At 44.3% G+C, this 18226-nt stretch overlaps 1 protein-coding gene and 1 long non-coding RNA gene across 3 annotated transcripts in view; one reads left to right on the plus strand and one right to left on the minus strand.

The window, feature by feature from the left end:
* The window catches only part of HS3ST5 (heparan sulfate-glucosamine 3-sulfotransferase 5), a 254824-nt gene extending 250505 nt beyond the window's left edge, over positions 1–4319 (minus strand). For both annotated transcript variants that reach the window (XM_044290379.1, XM_044290378.1), the window contains exon 1: positions 4181–4319. The gene's annotated coding sequence lies outside the window, so the exon portion shown is untranslated. The remainder of the gene's footprint in view (positions 1–4180) is intronic.
* Positions 1–18226, plus strand: part of LOC122934717 — a 178553-nt gene that overhangs the window by 7524 nt on the left and 152803 nt on the right. Inside the window, exon 2 of the long non-coding RNA XR_006388674.1 lies at positions 1199–1327. This is a non-coding gene — a long non-coding RNA (uncharacterized LOC122934717). The remainder of the gene's footprint in view (positions 1–1198; positions 1328–18226) is intronic.

Here is an 18226-nt window from a genome sequence, read left to right on the forward strand (position 1 = left end):
CAGAAACCCAGAGGGACATTACCTGGCCTAAAACAATCTGCACGTGTACAACACATACAAGGCAGTCTCCATAAAGAGAAAGGGTACTCCCCAGAGTATATATATTACCCAGAAACCAAGAACAGCATACTAGTCTCTCTCTATCGCCCTAATGTCTTTCCAGAAAAAATATAACTCAAGACCACACAGTCATATATACCAACTTTCAGGGCAATTTTCGCATCTTTGTTTCAGGTGGAATCGAGTCATTCCTGAATCAAACTTTTTCAAAAATTTATTGAGTCAGCCCAGATAGAAATTTTACAAAATTCACTCATCTCTAAAGTAGTAACGTAGGTAACTTTTCCACAACTTTACTATACCCCAAGCAGCATAATCATTCTACATAAAATAAATCTATACAATCCTGTATATTTAAAGGGGGTTGTCCGGGTTCAGAGCTGAACCCGGACATACCCATATTTTCACCCAGGCAGCCCCCCTGATGTTAGCATCGGAGCATCTCATGCTCCGATGCTCTCCCTTGCCCTGCGCAGGATTGCGCAGGGCAAGGGCTTTTTTTATTTACAATAACACACTGCCGGGGGAAGCTTCTGCCCAGCAGTGTGGTTGGTGACATCACCGGCTCTGATGGATGTGCTTTACCGCTGCCCTAGCCGTTTTACAGGCTTGGGCAGCGCTAAAGCCCACCCATCAGTGCCGGTGACATCACTGGACTCACTGCTGGGCGGAAGTCTCCACCTGACAGCCCTAAGGAGAGAGCGGTTCCTCACCGGAACTCCACAAAATGCCTTTTCCCTGTGCGATTCAGCGCAGGGCAAAGGAGAGCATCGGAGCATGAACTGATCCGATGCTTTTGTCAGGGGGGCTGCCTGGGCGAAATTCTGGGTATGTCCGGGTTCAGAGCTGAACCCAGACAACACCTTTACCCAGTTCCTCCCAGGCACTTAAGTGTAAAGCCCTTTAACCAGTATATATAGATGAGAGCGGTCTTCCCAGCTCTACTACTTGTAAGTAGCCTTTCCACACAAGTCACATGATGCCCATGGATTTATTAATGTTATAATTACCGGCTATAACGATATTCCTAAGACCTACTTCTGCACAGGTTCATAAAATATTTAGTCCGCCGCACAGGCCTGTGTTTTTAGTTTAATTCGCATTTCACCACTTAATTCATTTATATTTTAATGAACAGGAGGATGTCTTATCCAAAGCTTCAACATCCGAGATTTTCAGGATTTACACTGCAGCGTTCCTAGCTGTCTTCTCAAGGGCCTAAGTGAAGACTGGTTTCAGGAGAAGCATAGCCCATGTTAGACCGCAGGTAATATTATACTCACACATACTAGGTCTCTTTATTATTAGGCGCTGCCGTTAGATCTTCAGTAAGCTACGGGAAATCATTTTCTGACAAATGGCACATTTCTGACAGATGCACTTCCACCTAATGATTATTTTATGCATACTGTACCGCCATCTGGGTTGTAGCTCACTACAATATGAACGGCTGTGGGTCCGTCATAGGGCCATACTTCTTAGTGACATTTATATAATATGACGTGTTGTAGCTTTATAATATCCGGTTAGCAGCCTTCGCTCAATTCTAAGTTCTGCGCGGCGGGCGCTAGGTTTGGAACGTAACCGTATATTCTGTTCTGCTATACAAAGAAATGGCTAATACATCTCACCGAGGTAGTCGTCGGCAAAAGAGTAGGAAATTCCAGTTAACCTGGTAATCTCAGCAACAGTGATACAGTCCCTATGCAACACTTGCAGAATTCATATTACATCTGACAGGCATAGCAGAGCTGAATCTGTATCTGTACTGTTCCGAGGAGGGTTATTCATCTGCAGCATTACGGAAAACCATAGATAACATAGGGATATTACAATGAGCGCTGACAGATGACCTCTGCTACATCAGTATCTATATAACATATATGTACCGCCAACAGGCAAGTGACTAGTCCAAGTTTTCCAGTGTTGCCACCGCTTTTTCAGTATGTATGTATGGATACTCCGCAGATTCTTCTGATGTATCGGTCCTGTGGAATAAGATTTTGATATACCGTACTGTGTGTGCTCCAACTTCACCTGAGTCTTGCAGTGATTTCTATACCATCCTGCACATCTTCACACCGTATATCATATGCCAGATTGTTCTTTCATCAAATCCGGCATATTTAATAGAAACGTGTATCATATTCCGCATGTTGACACATATAGCCTAAGTGGGATCTGCTTGTCTCCGGTATAAAGGGGCTCAGACATGGGAGAGGCGACACCTATGGCCGTATTAATAATATATCATAGAAGCCTCCAAACCACCTCAGAAGGAACTATACATCACATGCCAGGCATCTCCAGCACGCCCTGATACCAGCCAAGTGGCAGAGAACGTCCGCACATCACGGGGCTCATCTCCATCCCAAAACATCCAAACTTACTGGAGTCCCCGACCTCCAATTCTATAGACCCATCACTAGGCAGAGGACCATAATGCAACTATGTCCACCTAGGAGATGGAAACTGAGACAGCGCTAGTAAAGGCTTCACCCAGGTCCAAGGTTAACACTTTGCATGCCGGAGAAACTCACTTCACACTATGCCTTCACAAGACAGTAATTCCTGCTGGAAAATGTCACTTTTATGTCTCATATCTCCTGACAGAACTACCGCAACGGTCAGAAAAAGCAGGAGCCCGGAGACGTGACCACCCTCAGGGTCCATTCACACATCCGTATGTGTTTTGCGCATCAAACACGGACACCGGCAATGTGCTTTCCGCATTTTGCGGAGCGCACATTTCCGGCACTATAATAGAAAATGCCTAATCCTGTACGCAATTCCGAACAAAAATAGGACATGTTCTATTTTTGGGGGGAACGGAATTGGGTACCTGGAAATGCGGATCCAGACAGCACATAGTGTGGCCCCATAGAAATGAATGGGTCCGCAATTCCTTTCCGCAAAATGCGGAACAGAATTGCGGACGTGTGAATGAAGCCTAACAGAGTCGTTATTCTATTAATGAGAAACTGTGGAACAAATGGAAAAGTAATATCTAATATTCTATCTATCTCATATCTATCTATGTATCAGATCTATTATCTATCTATCTATCAGATCTACTATCTATCTCATATCTATCTATCTATCTATCTATCTATCTATCAGATCTACTATCTATCTCATATCTATCTATGTATCAGCTCTATTATCTATCTATCTATCTATCAGATCTACTATCTATCTCATATCTATCTATGTATCAGCTCTATTATCTATCTATCTATCTATCTATCTATCTATCTAATATCTATCTATCTATCTATCTATCTATGTATCTATCTATCCAATATCTATCTAATATCTGTCTGTCTATCCATCTATCTATCTCATATCTATTATCTATATATCTCTCTCATAGCTATCTATCTATCTACCTATCTATCTATTATCTATATATCTATTATCTATATATCTATTATCTATCTATCTAATATTTATCTATCTATCTAATATTTATCTATCTATCTATCTATCTATCTATCTATCTATTATCTATCTATCCAGTATCTATCTATCGCATATCTATCTATCTATCTATCTATCTATCTATCTATCTATCTATTATCTATCTATCCAATATCTATCTATCGCATATCTATCTATCTATCTATCTATCTATCTATCTATCTATCTATCTATCTATTATCTATCTATCTATCTATCCATCCAATATCTATCTATCGCATATCTATCTATCTATCTATCTAATATCTGTCTATCTCATATCTATCTATCTATCTATCTATCTAATATCTGTCTATCTCATATCTATCTATCTATCTATCTATCTATCTATCTATCTATCTATCTCTATCTCTTGCCCTAACGTCTATCCCATCTTCAGCTTACCTTGGCACAGTACCCAGACCTCAGGTGAATGCAGGGTAGCAGTCGTACACCTGTACAGTATTCGGTGGCAATAATGCCCATGCTGGGGAGCTATGGTTGGCTCTGCTACAGTCCACGGAACTCTGCCCAGCTATGGCACATGAGGTGGTCCAGCATGGCCATGAGGAATGAGGTGTGCCCTCCTAGTACGGTCTGAACTTCCAAGTGTTTCCCGCAAAGTGCAGCCACCTATGATGGAGGAGCAGCGGCCACTTACCTGCAGCCCGTAAGTGCGGCGCGGAGGAGCCCGGCATGTGCCTGTGAGGCTGCAGCAGCCGCAGCCTGTGTCCTAGGAAGAAGCTGCTGACAGGCGGGGGCCGCGCGGTGACACGCAGGAGCCGGGGCTCGCCATTCGCTCTGTGCACATCCCTGGGAGACTGGAGCCAGGTGCAGGGCACACTCCCGCAGAGACCCGCACGTCACAGGAGGAGGAGGCTGCACTACTGACACTGTCATCGGCTCCGTCAGGCAAAGCACAGGCAAACTTTTCAGCAGCAGTAGTCTGTGTGGATGACAGTAGAACATGATATGGCTGGGTCTGCCGGGGGCAGCAGGGCTGAGTTTGTCACTTGGCACAAAGTGCAGTGTTTTACTAAGTGATGACGCCAAAAATATCGCACCCAATGAGCCGGCAATTAAAGGAACAGCTCTACTAAATGCAGCTAAAGCCCCAGTGATCTTCTGTATCACCCTATTGTCTCCCATCTCCTTGGGAGCTCTTGTTTTAATGGCTGACTTATCATATGTAATGTATGATTTGGTTTGTACATGAACCCTCCGATTGTAAAGCGCTGCAGGCAGTGGTGTAGCTAGAAATGACTGGGCCCCATATCAAATTTTTGAATGGGGCCCCCCTCCCCCAGTAATTTTTTTCACAACCCCTTCCTTTCATGCCGCCCCCATTCCTGTGGCTAGTAAAGATCGCTCTCTCACACCAGGCCCGCCAGCTGTTCCATCCATTTCCTACACTGTCTATACTGTCACTGTATCTAATTTCATTGTGTAATACTGTTGAGGGGGCCCTGACAAAATCCTTTAGTCCTCCTCCTCCTGGATGGGCCCCTTCTGGGTCAGGGCCCCAAAGCAGCCGCTTCCCCTACTTGCCCTATAGCTACGCCCCTGGCTGCAGAATTTATGGGTGCTGTATAAATAAAGATGATTATTGATGGAAATGTTTTTGGTAGTGCACCTGCAATATATGGTGGTGTTGAGTCTCCCAGAATAATACACACTCTTACCAGCTCTACCTACAGTAAGGGGTAATCTCTATAACACACTTGTGCCATAAGGATGTCCAGTAAGAAAAGGAGAGCTTGGCCACAGGAGCGGATCGGCCATAAACCTTACAGGGAAATTTCCCGGTGGGCCGATGCCCAGGGGGCGCCTGAGCCCTCCTCATGGCCGGACAGTGGAAGTTTCTGGGGATGTACACTCACCTAAAGAATTATTAGGAACCCCATACTAATACGGTGTTGGACCCCCTTTTGCCTTCAGAACTGCCTTAATTCTACGTGGCATTGATTCAACAAGGTGCTGATAGCATTCTTTAGAAATGTTGGCCCATATTGATAGGATAGCATCTTGCAGTTGATGGAGATTTGAGGGATGCACATCCAGGGCACGAAGCTCCCGTTCCACCACATCCCAAAGATGCTCTATTGGGTTGAGATCTGGTGACTGTGGAGGCCATTTTAGTACAGTGAACTCATTGTCATGTTCAAGAAACCAATTTGAAATGATTCGAGCTTTGTGACATGGTGCATTATCCTGCTGGAAGTAGCCATCAGAGGATGGGTACATGGTGGTCATGAAGGGATGGACATGGTCAGAAACAATGCTCAGGTAGCCTGTGGCATTTAAACGATGGCCAGTTGGCACTAAGGGACCTAAAGTGTGCCCAGAAAACATCCCCCACACCATTACACCACCACCACCAGCCTGCACAGTGGTAACAAGGCATGATGGATACATGTTCTCATTCTGTTTACGCCAAATTCGGACTCTACCATTTGAATGTCTCAACAGAAATCGAGACTCATCAGACCAGGCAACATTTTTACAGTCTTCAACAGTCCAATTTTGGTGAGCTTGTGCAAATTGTAGCCTCTTTTTCCTATTTGTAGTGGAGATGAGTGGTACCCGGTGGGGTCTTCTGCTGTTGTAGCCCACCTTTCTTTCCCTTTCTGACATTCAGTTTGGAGTTCAGGAGATTGTCTTGACCAGGGCCACAACCCTACATGCATAGAAGCAACTGCCATGTGATTGGTTGACTGGATAATCGCATTAATGAGAAATAGAACAGGTGTTCCTAATAATTCTTTAGGTGAGTGTATTTTGCGTTGCTGGCTGCATTATTATGTGATGGACTGTGGTATTAGGCTCTGTTGGGGTGGTATAATATGCCACAATATGGTATTGCTGGCCCCACCTACTTTTGTTGGCCCTGCCTTACATCAATTTGGACCTAACTACAAAACAGCGCCTTTTTTAGTATTCTTTCCTGGGCCACTTTAAGTTCCCAGTCCGTGCTTGGCCATAATGTGTAGGGGCCACTTTTTTGTGAGCTTCGTCATACCTCTGGTCCCTAACACCAGCTACAGCTGACAGACATGCATTGGACCTCACAGCTGCCCCACCAACTGGGGAAAATGGAAGAGTTGGGGCGCTGAAGAAATTTACGGATTTCTTCTGGTCTTCAAAACCAGACTTCACCCAAGATGGCGCCCACCGCTTGCCTATCTCAGCGTCCCCACGCAGAGATCTGATCTACTAGCCCAGTCTTTCCAAGTAATCTGAATTCAGGCAGGAGCAACCTGCTAGCGGATGATAACTCAGGTGAGCCGCAGTGTCCCATGGCCTCACCCAACTCCTAAGTTCTTCTACTGCAGGCTAACGGTACAGATCTAGAAGACATAGATAGGCAGAACAATATCTGAATATACCAAATCAGTGCTTCCTTTGGAACTTCCAGCCTACTTGCAGGCACTATGCAGGCAGTTGATTCCGTCTCGTGCCTACAGGCTGCCTAAGCCAAAGTCGGTTGCAAATGCCGTGCAACGTTTTGGCTAGAATCCACTATTATCATATTAAATAATGAATTATGGATACAGCTCGGAAACATCACCCACTGCTGCAGGTTCGGACTGGCCCACAGGGGAACAGGGGAATCCCCGGTGGGCCCCTGAGAAAGGTAGGCCACCTGTCCATCAGCACAGCATCTCAAATAACCTATATCATATTATTATTATAGACACATTGGAAGGTTTGGGCTCCATTCAGACGTCCATAGTGCATTGCGGATCCGCAATACAACCGGCCGGCACCCACATAGAATTGCGGCCAAGAATAGGACATGCTCTATTTTCTTGCGGAGCTGCGGACCAGAAGATCGGGGGCGTGCCCTGGAAATGCGGAGAGCACATAGTGTGCTCTCCACATCTCTTCCGGCCCTATAGAGAATGAATGGTTCTGCACCCGTTCCGGATAATTGCAGAACGGATGCGGACCCATTCTACGGATGTCTGAATGGAGCCTTAGATAGCCTCTAGGAATAGATGCGGGTCAGCCAGTTCCCTCTTTCCTGAGACCCACCTTTTGAAGTTGTTGCAGAGAACCCCAAAATCAATCATCTGTTAGCGTCTAGTTGCTGTCTGCCTCTCTGTGGGCAGGTAATATTTGCATGTCGCTGTACAGTGGGCCCCCAGAATGAATTTTACTTGTGGGCCCTAATTCCAGGTATTCCAGTCCAACACTGCACTGCTGGCTCCATTCACTTGTTTCGCTATACATTGATCTTTCACTGGCTACGCCTCAGCTGCACAGGCAGTTTTTGGAGGTTGCCAAAACACTCTGAGACCATAAGTTGAAGTACAAGTGGGAGCTTTCTACCAAAATGATTATCTCCTATGACAACTCGACCCACGTCTCGTGAGGCTGGGAAAAAGTGGGGTAGACATAACATGCTACCAATGGATGGGGCTCCCACTACAGATGACCACTCTTTTCCACCGGACAGATTGCAGGGCCTATTTTCCTGCTTGGGCATATAATAGATGCAGGGCTGAAGCAGATTTCTGGTGTCTATTACCAGAAAATATAGGAGATTCAGAGGATATGGTATTCTTCTGAGTACAGATATTTGTTTTGCTCTATAACTTCCTGTTCTGTTTTCTAGATCTTGCACAGTGCTTTATAACAGATTCCTGATCACAGTATGGTAGCTTTCCAGTTCCGTTTGGTAGTGTCTGACCCACTAGACAGGGCCGGCGTTAGGGGGGACAAACTGGGCATATATGGAGTCAATGTTATGAGCATGAAAGGGGTATCCCCATGGTCACTATGCTTGGGGACAACCATCTACATTAAAGGCAAGAACCTTAACCACTGAGCTATAGAGCTCAATGCTAAGTCATTGCTGAAAAACCTAATAGAAGTTTCTCTTTTATTAGGTATGCATATACAGCAGAAGTATAATTTTATATATTTTTTTAGTAATTGTAAAAAAAAACTTATGGCACAAAATAAATATATAATTACTAAAAAAAATATATAAAATGATACCCCTGATATATATGAATGCATAATTCAGGGGAAACTACTACTCAGGTTTTTAGCCCTAATATATTTTCAATAGTTTAACATGGAGCTCTATAGCACAAAGGCTAAATAAAGCTTAAATACAAAACATAAAATATGATCACTTTTTATTCAATTTTCTTGGGAGATAAAGTGATAAAAAAAAACTGCAAATCTGCCTTTTTAAGTTTTTTTCAGTTACTCCATTCACGATATGGGCTAACTTTTTTATATTTTAATAGTATAGGCATTTTCGCATGCAGCGATGCCATAATGCAATTTTTTGTATTTTGGGGAATAGGGGGTGATTTTAATTGATAAGGTTTTTTTATATTTGTAAAACTTTTTTTTTTACTTTTTATTTCTTTTTGTTAAGTCCCCCAAGTGGACCACAACTTACAATCATCAGATGTAAATTGCTCCATTGTTCTGTATAGAAATCACTTTATCACAGTTCAGTGCTGCCATCTAGTGGCTTGAACTAGGATATACTAACAATGAGTCTGGAAGCCTAGTACAGGCTGCGGCTTATTTATAGAACAGGGTGGTTTCCCCGATCTTCACTGGGGTTAACCGCGCCTGAAGAAGAAGCACGAGCTACCGGTTTTTAAAACTCTCAGATGCCATGAGCATGCGGCGTATTCTGGGGCCATGAAGGTGCAGATCTGTGTAAGGAGCTTTATGGGTTGTAAATCTTTGAGGAGGGACGTAATAAACAGAATGTAACTTTGTTGTTAGTACATTATTACAAAATTCGGGACCCCAGTTTTGATTTTGCCCAGGGCCACATTTTGTCTTCAACCAGCCCTGCCAGTCGGTCATTATCTTTTGATTCAATGCCTCCTATAATGTAGTCTACACACTCCTTTGTGTCTGATGTCCTCATAGAAGGCATCTTGCTTTCCTTAAGAAAGTTTTTAAGCTTTCTCTAAACAATCATCTACTCTTCTACTAGTTTAAATATCAGTAATGGCACGTGCCAAGGGTGCCCCCTTTCCCCTATAATCTTTGCTATGGTAATAGAACCATTAGCTGAAGGCTAAGGCATAAGAAGGCAGAGTATGGCATACACATCTGTTTCTCTGTCCTTGAAATAGGACTGTATGTCGTATGATGTGATCCTGACGTTAACGCGTCCAGAGATATCTTTGCCAAAAGTTCAAATGATATTGTCTCAGTTTGGGGACATCTCCTAATACAAAGTTGACTCTCATAAATCTCACATTTTTTATATCTATATCTGCTTCAGTTCAAACTTCCCTTCAGCATACATTTTCTTATCAGTGGAGTTTGCATACAATTGGGTATTAAATTAGCCATGAAATACACTTATTTATTTCAGCTCAATTATGATCCTCTATTGGCAGAGGTGGTGCTTCTGACAACTTCTTTTAGCAAGTTTCCATACAGTGCAGATTACAGATTGCTACCTTAAAGCTATGTACACCTTCAGAGGCAATTTTTATTTATGATTGCATTTTACTAATTTTTGGCTAAAAATCATATTTTCAATTCGCCTTTATTAAAAATATTGAGCCGTTCTGTCACAAATGGTTAACTGTTTTTATAACTGTGTGACAGGTATTTTCACTTTGTGCCGATCATCTAATTACCCTTATCTCTAAACTACTAAGAGGTCATAAACACTTATCAGTCCGATAAGAATTGAGCTATAATGAGTGTTTATAATGTCAGAGAGCAGAGATAAGGAGCCCGTCAGCTCCCCAACTGAAAGAAAAGAGAAAATCCAGAGGCTGCTACTAGAGCATCTCAGCTCTGTACAGAGAAAAGGACTCCCTATATTTAATAAAGACCAATATAATTATATTTTTTTAGCTCAAAATGAGTACAATGCAATAATTAAAAAAATGCCTCCAAAGGTGTACATAGCCTTCAAATGCTTACAGACATTTATTCATGTTTTCTTTCTGTTCTTACAGTAAACCTAGAGTCTGTTTCAGAATTATATATTGCCCATGGCATCAGAGGGATTAGGCTGTTTTAGCCCATATAACGGAGTGTTGAAGAGTGGCCCTTCATACACAATGGCTGGAAGTAGAGTCCTCAGTATCTAAGGGCCTGCTGATTAACCTATTGCGTCTCCAAAAATCTCCTCATACTGGACGGGGTGGGGGTTTGCTTACCTTTTCTTTTGTTTATCAAAACCTGGAGGAACTGTACCTGTGTTGGACCCCCGCCGATCAGCTGTTTGAGATCCTCACTCACTGTTCTTCTCACTATTTACCGCAAGCCCAGTGACGTCACGACTAGTATCACTGGCCTGGGCGGGGGGGCTAAGCTCCATTCAAGTGAACAGAGCTTAGACGCGCCCAGGCCAATTTATACTAGTCGTGACGTCACTGGGCCTGCGGTAAACAGTGAGAAGGCCGCGGCGCTCCTGGAGCGCTGCAGCCTTCTCAAACAGCTGATCAGATGCTGTCCGTGTGTCGGACCCCCGCCAATCAGATGCTGATGATCTATCCAGAGGATAGATCATCAGTTTAAACAAACTGCAGAACCCTTTAACTGCTGTAAAGTGATCTGTGCACACCAAGAAGTAGCGCCAATTATTAGACATAATGGTTAGTGCGAAAACTGCAGGATTTTATCTTTTTTTGCTTAAATATATCGAATACATGGTAAACTAAAATCATCAAAAATTCTTTAAGAATATATGTTAAACATAAAAGTGATTTAAACAGCCGGCCATTTTCTGATGACACATTCACTTTAATATCTCCATTGTGATTCACTTACTCTATAGAATAACTAATAGTCTGACCAGGTTTAACAGAGATTGGAAACCTTTTGCCCAATATTTAATCGATGCACATGCCCCTTTAGTTATCTGTAGGTTCTCCTCACTATATGGGGAGGACCTTTTGACTTATCTTGCTGATCTGGACCATAACTCAAATTAACTTCTGTTGATGTACCTCTGTATGGCCAAACAGTGTTTGGTTTTCTGTTCCTTTTTTTTATTTTTCTGCTTGATTTCTGATGTTTGTTTTTTCTGTATATTTGCCTATATTTTCGTTAAAATCTAAATAAAGATTTATTGGGAGGAAAAACGCAGTATGTCCAATAAGAAACTCTGTAAAGGCTAGGGCTACACGAGGACCATGCTGCTACATTGTAACCATGCTAGAAATCCAAATGTGATTTCTTGAGACTTCTAGACTTCCAAATGTACTAGATTTGAGATTTCTTGTGTTGTGGTTCGCAAAACAGCCCCATTCACTTTCACTAGTTGCATTGCATTGCTGTCGTATTTGGCTACGCAACAAGTCGCAGACCAAAGTCACCTTGCAGCCTACATATGGAATGCACGACGAAGGTTTCTGTACTTTGTGATCTGTTATTTACGAACCACAGTGCGAACATGGCTACGTGCATGAAGCCTCATCTAGATTTAATTTTTACTCTAGGGATTATACCATATTCAGATGGGAAAGGGTAGAGTGTTAGTCCTCCACAGGTTAGGATAGTTTTTCACTCAATGACGAACCTTGAGACTGCATATACTTAGTTTTTTTCTTATTATGTGGGGTTCTAGCATATATCCTTATATGTACACAAAAGCCTTGGTTTTAAAAGTTCTTTCATCATTAAACCATGTAGGAATGATGTGTAGCAATTAGCAGAGCACAATCTATAGACCAACCACTGCTAATGGCTACTGTTAGCAGCAATTACAGCTGACAGAATACAGGAAGAGGGAGCGCCGTATTTGCCCCCTAGTGTCTGCCAAGACAAAAGTATAATCACTAATGTTATTAAACACACTGTAGAATCTCATATTTTCCTTAACAGTGGACGTAATTACATTCTGCTTATCATATTTGTCCACATAACTGGTAAAAAAATACAACAGAAAAAAAAAATCTTAATTGCATATGCAACTGTTACTTGTATGCATTGCTTTTTTATAGAACACAAAATTGGGGAAAACAAGCAAAGTAGCCACTAGTCACCATTTTTTCTCATAACTTTAAATGTATTAGTGGCTTAAGGTAGTAAAGGGGTTAATTTGACATTCCTTGGTTCGTTTAAGGCAATGAAGGTGTAAATCATATTAAGGTGCTTTTAGGGGGTCCTATACTCTGTGGACCTCCTAAAAGAAAGGAGTTATACTGGTCAAGACAATGTGATTGAGCACCAACGGAAAAGACTGATAAGTGCTCCGCTATCCAATTCTACACACATACTGGATAAACTTTAAAATGCCTACCTCTAACTTCAATCTTCAGGACTTATCCTGTGCCGTACCCTGTATATGTCCAAAAAGATGTTATCAGTTAGCACACAAATACACTCCGCTTCGTCTTTCTATTAAGAGATATACTTCAGTCCAGGGGCGGATTGGGAACTAAAAGTGGCCCTGGAAAGAAAACCTAAAAGTGGCCCCATGTTGTAGGCAGATTCAAACTGACAGAAGGCAGAGCAACATATTTAGGCAGGGCCAACCAAATACCACAGTGCAGCACAAAATACTGCCAACTGCTGCACAGTATTCTACTGTATCACTGTCCTGAGGACATACAGTACAGACCAAAAGTTTGGCCACACCTTCTCATTCAAAGAGATTTCTTTATTTCCATGACTATGAAAATTGTAGATTCACACTGAAGGCATCAAAACTATGAATTAACACATGTGGAATTATATACATAACAAAAAAGTGTGAAACAACTGAAAATATGTCATATTCTAGGTTCTTCAAAGTAGCCACCTTTTGCTTTGATTACTGCTTTGCACACTCTTGGCATTCTCTTGATGAGCTTCAAGAGGTAGTCACCTGAAATGGTCTTCCAACAGTCTTGAAGGAGTTCCCAGAGATGCTTAGCACTTGTTGGCCCTTTTGCCTTCCCTCTGCGGTCCAGCTCACCTCAAACCATCTCGATTGGGTTCAGGTCCGGTGACTATGGAGGCCAGGTCATCTGGCGCAGCACCCCATCACTCTCCTTCATGGTCAAATAGCCCTTACACAGCCTGGAGGTGTGTTTGGGGTCATTGTCCTGTTGAAAAATAAATGATGGTCCAACTAAACGCAAACCGGATGGAATAGCATGCCGCTGCAAGATGCTGTGGTAGCCATGCTGGTTCACCAGCAAAGCACCCCCACACCATCACACCTCCTCCTCCATGCTTCACGGTGGGAACCAGGCATGTAGAGTCCATCCGTTTACCTTTTCTGCGTCGCACAAAGACACGGTGGTTGGAACCAAAGATCTCAAATTTGGACTCATCAGACCAAAGCACAGATTTCCACTGGTCTAATGTCCATTCCTTGTGTTCTTTAGCCCAAACAAGTCTCTTCTGCTTGTTGCCTGTCCTTAGCAGTGGTTTCCTAGCAGATATTCTACCATGAAGGCCTGATTCACACAGTCTCCTCTTAACAGTTGTTCTAGAGATGTGTCTGCTGCTAGAACTCTGTGTGGCATTGACCTGGTCTCTAATCTGAGCTGCTGTTGACCTGTGATTTCTGAGGCTGGTGACTCGGGTGAACTTATCCTCCGCAGCAGAGGTGACTCTTGGTCTTCCTTTCCTGGGGCGGTCCGCATGTGAGCCAGTTTCTTTGTAGCAATTGATGGTTTTTGTGACTGCACTTGGGGACACTTTCAAAGTTTTCCAATTTTTCAGCTGACTGACTGACCTTCATTTCTTAAAGTAATGATGGGCACTCGTTTTTCTTTACTTAGCTGCTTTTTTCTTGCCATAATACAAATTCTAACAGTCTATTCAGTAGGACTATCAGCTGTGTATCCACCTGACTTCTCCACAAGGCAACTGATGGTCCCAACCCCATTTATAAGGCAAGAAATCCCACTTATTAAACCTGACAGGGCACACCTGTGAAGTGAAAACCATTTCAGGTGACTACCTCTTGAAGCTCAACAAGAGAATGCCAAGAGTGTGCAAAGCAGTAATCAAAGCAAAAGGTGGCTACTCCTAGAATATGACATATTTTCAGTTGTTTCACACTTTTTTGTTATGTATAGAATTCCACATGTGTTAATTCATAGTTTTGATGCCTTCAGTGTGAATCTACAATTTTCCTAGTCATGAAAATAAAGAAAACTCTTTGAATGAGAAGGTGTGTCCAAACTTTTGGTCTGTACTGTAGATACAGTTGAATACAGGAGGACACCTGCTGCTTTTGGCCAGGTGCGTAGGACAAAATCAGATCATTATGTACTTAGCTGGTGGCCGTGGTGAGGGCTTGGGTGGTCCTCCTAGGCATCGGCCCACCATGAAATTTCCCTGTTGAGCCACTGCTTCTGTCCCTTCCATAGTTACCATTCAGAGCGTCAGGAATAGTCTCGAAATGGCCAAATGTGCATCTGTAGATAAATTCTAATTGGCACATCCTATGTGCTAATTATAACCCCCCCCCCCCAAAAGTATGTAGCTACCTTCCCTTGTCCTTGTTGAGCTCAGCATCCATTATTCTAAAGAGGACCTTTCAGCTCTCCTGACATTTCTGTTTTAGTACATAATTGCATTCCCCATTAAATAAAAGTTCTAAAGTATCTTACATAGAATTCTATATTGTTCAGTCCCTGTTATTCCTCTTGAAAATGTATAAATAAATGGTCATATGGGTGCTAGCATTCCACTTGTCAATAGGGTCTGTTCCTAAATGTATAAACTGTCCAATCAGTTCTGACAGTGTCAGAATAATGTAGAGCCACTCTGTTGGCAAAGGGAATCATAGCATCCAATTATCAATTATCATATTTTCAGTAGGACAAACAGAGGAATGCTGCAGCATATAGATTGAAAAAAAAAAAAAAAAAGAGTTCTACAGCATTGAGGAATGCAGGAATTTACTAAAATATATGTAAAGAGATAGGTGCTCCTTAAGGGCAACCAGTCACAACGGACATGGTGTCTGATCCCTAGCACGTTATAGAGCAGTAGGAACTGATGTATATGGTTTTGTAGGAAAAGTTTCAATATAACTTGTATTTTATTAATTTAAACCTCTGTTCTTTTTGTGTTTAGGAGTCTAGTAGGTGGTCCTATTCAGTTATTGACATGCTTTCCTGTATTACCACTTTGAAAATCACTAGTGTGGATATGGAACTTTATATATGTTTTTGGCACCACTGCACAAAAAGACATAGTAGAGATTGAAAGGGTTCAAAGGTGTATGACCAAAGTATGGCCGTGACTCCTTGGGAGCCACAACGGTTATGGCCGTGACTCCTTGGGAGCCGCATACAGTTGCCCGCGGTTTGGGTTGTTGTTTCAACCGCAGCTTGAGGCATGATGTTGTTTGCCTCAAGTGCGGTTGCCGCGGACAACAGGTATGTGTGCGGTTCCCTTGGAGTTTGTGTGCGTGTATGTATGCACTGTTGTCTGTGTGCACTCTGTGTATTGTGTGGTGTGCACTGACACCTTTCCTGCACTGTGGTTGCCCGTGGCAACGTTTGGTGATGTGTACATGTGGTGGCAGTGTCCCGGCCTTTGGGATGACTCCCAGGACACGGTTGCCACCCATTTCGTTGCCTGCGGCAACAACCACAGTGTGTTTGTTGAGTTGGACACTTTCCCTTTAATGTGTGTTTCCCTTCTCTGGTGCTGGAAGGGTTAACTCCCTTCCCAGTGTGTGTGTGTGTCACTGGGTGTGTCCGACTGTGGGGTGTGGCTTCTTGGCCTATAAAGCCTCACTGTTTTCCCAGGTCTGGAGGTTGCTTCAGCCATGCTTTGCTGGAGCAGCCTCCTGTATCTTCTACCTGCCAGTGAGAGCCACCCCTGTGGTCATAACCATTATGTCACATTTAAGTTTATGTCCTGTTATGTGTGATGTCTATTTGATGTTTCCTTGTGATTTTGTGCAGCTATGGATCTGGGTCCCTGTGTGTGGATGCGTTGTGATCTTCCCCTTGCCAGCACAGGGATCCAGTCAGCATGGCGGTGGCAGGTAGGTGGAACTCCTTGTTCACCTGTCATAGCCATAGAGCTGTTTATGTTCCCCCTTTTCCAGCAGCTTGGCCATTGAGACTCCTGCTCCTCCGTGCCTAGGAGGAGTAGGTTGTCTTACCCTGACTCCTAGCTAGGGACTGGACGGAGGGTAAGTCAGGGCTCCTAGGTTCCTGCGCATGGGTCCTCCTACCTTTAAGGTCGGCCCATGCAGATAGGAGTTAGGGTCAGGTTAGGGACGCTGTAGGAGGTGACCTGCTCCCTATCCTGTTGTCCTGGCCGAGCAGCCATAACATCATCTGGCATCGCACGGCTGAGGATTTTCCCCCATCCTCAGCCGTGACAGTATGACCACAAAGGCTTCTCACGTGGCGGCCCCTCGAAAGAGGGTGAAGCATGTACCGCCGTCTGCGGAAGGGGTGCATGCGCGCTCTTCAGAGGGAGAGCGTTCTGGGGGTTTCGCCTCTGACAGCGCGGTGAGTGGCGTTTCCCCGCCATCCCTTCACCGTTGCCTCGTCTGGCGTCCCTCTGATTTTATGGCACCGGTGTGTTTGTTTGGTGTGCGGGTGCACACCTTCAGAAGAGGGTGCAGCATGCAGTGCCATCCCCTTATGGCCTGCATGCGCGTTCTCCGGAGGGAGAACGTCCCGGGGGGGATCACCGTTAACGGCACGGTTGGTGGCTTTTTCCCCGCCACCTTACCTTCCGTGTCCGTGTTGGTGATCCCTCGTCCCTCTCCATGTTCCCACCTCTGGTCGTTTGCTGGCAGCACTCCGTAAGTGGTCCGGCTGCGTGCTGGTTAGGAGTGTCTGCTGGCAGCGACTGGAGTGGGGACGTGAGTGGAGAGTCCCCTCGTCCATCTCTCAGTGGTTCTCTCCCCTGTGTCGCTGGTGCGGGCTGCAGGCCTCGTCGGACTGGCTTAGTTGTGTGCTGGGAGAGGATGCAGCTGACAGCGACTTTTTGGGAACCGTGTCTGAGAGTGGACGTCCCCTTCTCCCATCCCCTTGTGTGAGTCCCTCACTTTTTTTTTTTTTGGTGGGGGGGGGGGGGGCTTTGAGGGGTGGGAGTGTCACGGCCGCGGTTATGGCTGTGACTCCTTGGGAGCCGCATACAGTTGCCCGCGGTTTGGGTTGTTGTTTCAACCGCAGCTTGAGGCATGATGTTGTTTGCCTCAATTGCGGTTGCCGCGGACAACAGGTATGTGTGTGGTTCCCTTGGAGTTTGTGTGCGTGTATGTATGCACTGTTGTTTATCTGTGTGCACTCTGTGTATTGTGTGGTGTGCACTGACACCTTTCCTGCACTGTGGTTGCCCGTGGCAACGTTTGGTGATGTGTACATGTGGTGGCAGTGTCCCGGCCTTTGGGCTGACTCCCAGGACACGGTTGCCACCCATGTCATTGCCTGCGGCAACAACCACGGTGTGTTTGTTGAGTTGGACACTTTCCCTTTAATGTGTGTTTCCCTTCTCTGGTGCTGGAAGGGTTAACTCCCTTCCCAGTGTGTGTGCGTCACTGGGTGTGTCCGACTGTGAGGTGTGGCTTCTTGGCCTATAAAGCCTCACTGTTTTCCCAGGTCTGGAGGTTGCTTCAGCCATGCTTTGCTGGAGCAGCCTCCTGTATCTTCTACCTGCCAGTGAGAGCCACCCCTGTGGTCATAACCATTATGTCACATTTAAGTTTATGTCCTGTTATGTGTGATGTCTATTTGATGTTTCCTTGTGATTTTGTGCAGCTATGGATCTGGGTCCCTGTGTGTGG

The sequence above is a fragment of the Bufo gargarizans genome, chromosome 4 (assembly GCF_014858855.1).
Source record: "Bufo gargarizans isolate SCDJY-AF-19 chromosome 4, ASM1485885v1, whole genome shotgun sequence".
Lineage (NCBI taxonomy): Eukaryota > Metazoa > Chordata > Amphibia > Anura > Bufonidae > Bufo > Bufo gargarizans.